This window comes from Bidens hawaiensis, unplaced genomic scaffold, assembly GCF_021521415.1.
Source record: "Bidens hawaiensis isolate Kalapana, Puna unplaced genomic scaffold, B.hawaiensis_p1.1 tig00005019_1, whole genome shotgun sequence".
Lineage (NCBI taxonomy): Eukaryota > Viridiplantae > Streptophyta > Magnoliopsida > Asterales > Asteraceae > Bidens > Bidens hawaiensis.
In genome coordinates this window covers 1,851,735-1,856,952 of record NW_027491318.1, presented here as the reverse complement: position 1 = coordinate 1,856,952, position 5,218 = coordinate 1,851,735, and the positions used below count along the sequence as shown (strand labels likewise).

Genomic DNA, 5,218 nt, shown 5'->3' with positions numbered 1-5,218 from the left:
ATTGTTACTATTCGAATCACCACCGCCACAAACGTCTTCGTCGTCGCCAGAAGACGTCTCCTCCGTCTCCAACCGTGACGGCGACGTGTCCGGCGTCTCAAACGGCGTATTTCCGGCGACCCTACTCTTTCTCCCGTTTTCCTCACCGTTGTACACCGGATTCGAAATGGATGGGTGGCATGGGCGATTAATCCCATCGGGACCGGAATGGCGGGGGCTCAATCGTTTATCGCGTTCAAGGGTTCCAACGGATCGATGACGGTGAAGACGTATAATATTAGCTCATACTCGTCAATTGTTGAAGGGAAGATTGCGTTTGAAGTGCCGGAGGCTAGTGCTGAGTTTTCCGGTGGGGTGATGAGGATTTTTGCGACGATGAAGTTGCCGGAGGCGATGACGGAGGTGAATCATATCTGGCCGGAGTTTATGGGATGCTTATTGTTGTTTTTGGATGGTTGGAGAGGAGGCAGCAGGAGAGCAGGTAGGGTGAAGATGTGTGAAGCAATAATTTTTAGCTTCTTTTTTAAGATAAAAGAAGCTGATTTCAGATCTTATCTTAAAAAAAAAACAAACAGTCTTCATGGGTGATGTCTGCGCGCCTGCAGACATCACCCCTCCTGCAGATGTTTTAATCAAAAACAAACACAACCTATGTCTAATAGGTAATATGCATCGATTCGGCTCCAAAAGGATGTTTGCACTACTCGGAGTTAACAAGAAACTAAATTGCCGAATGTTAAGATCTCAAGTGATGACGTGGTGGCACTCCTGTACTCTTCGGGTACCACGGGACTACCAAAGGGAGTGATGTTGACTCACAAGGGGCTCGTGACGAGCGTTGCGCAACAAGTGGATGGAGAGAATCCGAATCTATGGATCCATAGCAGGGATGTGTTGATGTGTGTGTTACCGATGTTTCATATTCTCTCGTTGAGTGCGATTTTATTGTGCGGATTACACACGGGTGCAGCGATATTAATCATGCAAAAGTTTGATATTGTGTCGTTTTTGGAGCTGATTGAGAAGTATAAGGTGACGATCGGTCCGGTTATGCCGCCGATCATGTTAGCGATTGCGAATAATGAAGAATTGGTGGATAAGTATGATTTATCGTCAGTGAGGCCGGTGATGTCCGGTTCGCCGTTGGGGAAGGAGCCTGAAGATACCGTCAGAACTAAGTTTCCGAATGCAACATTTGGCCAGGTATGACTACCATATCAGTACCGGTATCAAAAATATCAATGGTTATTGAAGGTGATTTATTTAAGTAACTAGCATATCAACAGGTAAATTTTAATCACATTAAACAATAGGGTTGTTCACGACAAAAGCTGAACCAAGCAGAGGCTTGCTCGTATACAAATCGAACCAGACCAAAATCGAACCAGATCAAGCGAGCATTTTTCTAGCAGTATCGAGCGAGTTTCTAAGCATTGCTTTTTTTCTTTTTATCACTTGTTTTTAAGAAAAAAGTTTGAAATTACATATAATATAAATGAAAATAATTTAAGTTGCAAATTTTTATAAAATTAAAGTTTGAAATTGGATAATGTATATAAAACAAATAATAATAATAAAATAATAATTATTTATGCAATTATATATGCGCAATTAAAGTGTTCTTATAATTATCTACAATATCGAAATATTTAATACTCAATATAATTACTTTTTACTTATTAATTATATAAAGTACTTGAAGATATTCAGTAATTAAAAAATAATCATATATAGTATATAGTATTTCATTATTCAAGATAATTATAAAGACAAATTATATATATTTGTACATATATAATTATATATAAAATAAATTAACAAATATCCAAGTTAAACCGAACCGAGCGACCTTTGCTTTTTATTTGGCTCATTTACAAATCGAACCAAGCGGAGCGGCTCGTTTTCAATCGAGAAAAAATACGAACGAACATTTTTCGAGTAAATTCTGAGTGAGTGGTGAGTGAGTTCGAGTGATGAACGGTTTGGACAACCCTATTAAACTAGAAATAAGAGTATGGGATACGGTTTTGTAGTTGAATATAAAACCAAGATATATCAATACCAAGTTCATTGCCGTATTAATAGTTGGTACATTTGATATGTTTGAAGTTCAAATATAACTTCATGCTTAACTTGATGAGTTGGTGAGTCAACAAAATTTTATTAAACCGTCTAGTTGAGTTCACAGTATCTTTTAATAATATAGAATTATTATTTTTATCACTTAAATTTTTCATACTTACGATTTACATCAACATTAATTACAGCAATTTTTTAATATAGAATTACTATTTTTATAATACTTTAATTTGCCATTCTACTTAAACCTTACAAGAAGAAACGTTGTATGTCATATGACGTCACGTCATCATAGGGCTATTATACATAAAATATGTAGGAGCTAAAATAAGGAATCCCGTACCCCCTTACAACATATATAACTTTAACCCACATAGTGGACTTAAGTTATTATATCTTGACCACCATTTAGCAAAGTATGGCAATGTTGGTTGCATTCAAACTCTCAACCCCTAAACCCCTAAGATCTTTGTCTCGAATTATCCTTTGTCACGCTACCCAACTGATTTTATGTGGTTAATTAATGTTGTTATTTTGTGAGAATTAAAAGCCATATAATTCTTGGCCACGTGAAATTGTGTAAAATTATAATAGCAACTTTTTTTGAAAGTTTATAATAGTATTAATACTAAATAACTAGGGTTGTAAACGGATTAAATCGAACCGGACAAGAATTTGTTTGTGTTTGTCCGTGAAACTTTTGTCTGACAAACAGATTGTAACACCCCGACCAAAGGCGGATTATACATCGGGACGCCACATATTGTTTCATTACTCGTGACACTATTGGGTGTCAATATTTATTAAATACGTTCATTCGCGCACGCGCAAGGTAAACACAAGATAACAAATCATCATAAATCAATATATCATAAATCATAATATTCGAACAGTAAAAACTTGTCTTGATACATTTTAATCTAGGTCCAAAATAAAGAAACTTCCTATGTGTCCACAAGCTCCAAAACAGCTACTGCAAACCTGAACATGTGTTAAAATAAACGTCAAACACTTGCGTGTTGGTGAGAAATCAAGTTTAATATAATACATAGATAACAATAAATCTGCGCGCAACATGTGTATGTCTGGTTTTCAACAAGGGTGTAATCCGATCGGGACCAACTCTAAGATTCATAAGACTGCCAGTGCTCACAATTGAGCTCACAAACAAGACAAACTGTGCATGTGTAAACAAAAGAGAAAATCATAAACGATAGTTCTCCCGTGTTCATCTAATGGTACCATGAGAACTGCGGAATAGACCGACAAGACGGTTAATGATCCACACATACAAATAAACAGCCAAGTCTACGTCCTCAACACATGGGATACTGCGCGACTAAAGTTCATAAACAGTTTAAGACTAAGTTTGTATGAACACATGAACATCCCAAAACATTAAAAATAAAAGGGATTAGGTACGGGATTACTCACTTGATAAACGATGCGGTATAAGATAAAGCAAGAACCAACTTTAAACAAGCACAAGTTAACCTATAAATAAGATTATCGTTTTAATGATTTGTTTTAAGTCTTGATTACAAGTTAGCATAATTAATAAGTAAATTATTATATATAATATATATATTACCGGAAAAGCAGGGCAGAATAGAAAGGAAGACGGAGGCAGAGAGGAAGGCGGCAGAGAGAGCAAGGAGGAGGTTAAATTAAGTGTTTGTGTGTGATGTGTTAGGAAAAATAATATTATTATTTATAGAGAAACCCTAGGGAACACAATCCCTAGAAAAGGGGAAAAAGATCTCAAAAAGCAAAAGATTCCAAAAGCAAAAGATATCAAAAGATATGGCAGCTGCAGGGGGCAAGATAAAGCTGACAGGCTAACAGTAAAAAGGCATGGGCAGATCAGATAAAGGTACTGGTCAAGCATGGCAAAAGCAGATCTCAAAAGATAATGTCAGTCACTTTATCTGCCAACCAATGGGGTTGGTGCGCATGCTGCGCCAAAAGTGGCTTTTCAGACATAAAGCAGATTAGGTCAACAGCACAAAAGATAAGACAACACAAAAGCAACGGCTAGATTAAACAGAAGAAAACTCAAAGGGTTTAGCGCGAGAAAGCTCGAGCGCGAAGGCAGACACAGAAGGTCAAGAGAGCGCGAGCGCGAAGGCAGACAGAACCAACCTTAACGCGTCGCGGAAAGAAATACATTTCTAAGCGCGCCGCGGGAAGAATCACATTTCTTAGCGCGCCGCGGGAGGAACTAAAATTCCTAGCGCGCCGCGGGAAGAACTATAATTCTTCGCGCGTCGAGGGATGAACTACGATTCTTAGCGCGCTGCGAGAACTACAAATCCTTAGCGCGTCGCGGGAAGAACTACCGTTCTTAGCGCGCTGCGAGAAGAATTACAATTCTTAGCGCGCTGCGAGAAGAGTTCGTCTCGCGTATCGCTGAAACAGGTGGTCTTCACGCAGGATTCCTTGTAAGGGGTCTGGCGCGTGGAGCTGCGCAGACATCCTTAGGCGGGAAGGAACAAAGGACAAGCAAAGAGAGGGAAACAAGGCGGAAAGAGAGAAGGAGAGGGACGGGACGGCGGAAAGAAAGAGAGAGAAAGAGGCGGGAAGGAAAATATATATTATTAGTAAAAGTAAAATATAAGTATAAATATTAAATCATAAAAGAAAGAGATCGGGTCAGAGAAACGGGTACCTGGGTCGGATCGGGGCAGATGTTACAGTCTCCCCTACTTTAAGAAATTTCGTCCCGAAATTTATCTCGAAGTAGGTTGCGCAGAGAACAGGTGCGGGTACTTGATCTTCATTTGATCTTCCCTTTCCCATGTAAACTCGGCTCCGCGCTTGGACTCCCAACGAACTTTCACGATAGGGATGCGACTGCGCTTGGTTTGCTTAACCTCGCGATCCATAATCTCAACAGGCTTCTCAACGAAATGCATAGTTTCATCAACTTGAACTTCATCAAGTGGAATGTGAAGGTTCTCGTCAGCTAAACACTTCTTGAGATTGGATACATGGAACGTTGGATGCACATTACTGAGCGCGGGCGGCAGGTCAAGTCTGTAGGCAACTTTTCCTACACGCGCGAGAATCTTGAATGGACCAACATAACGAGGAGCAAGCTTACCTTTCTTCCCAAAGCGGACAACACCTTTCCAAGGCG

At 39.3% G+C, this 5,218-nt stretch overlaps 1 pseudogene; it reads left to right on the top strand.

The window, feature by feature from the left end:
• The first annotated feature begins 207 nt into the window (after positions 1–207).
• On the top strand, positions 208–1,209 carry LOC143628537 (4-coumarate--CoA ligase 2 pseudogene; annotated as a pseudogene).
• Positions 1,210–5,218: the final 4,009 nt, after the last annotated feature.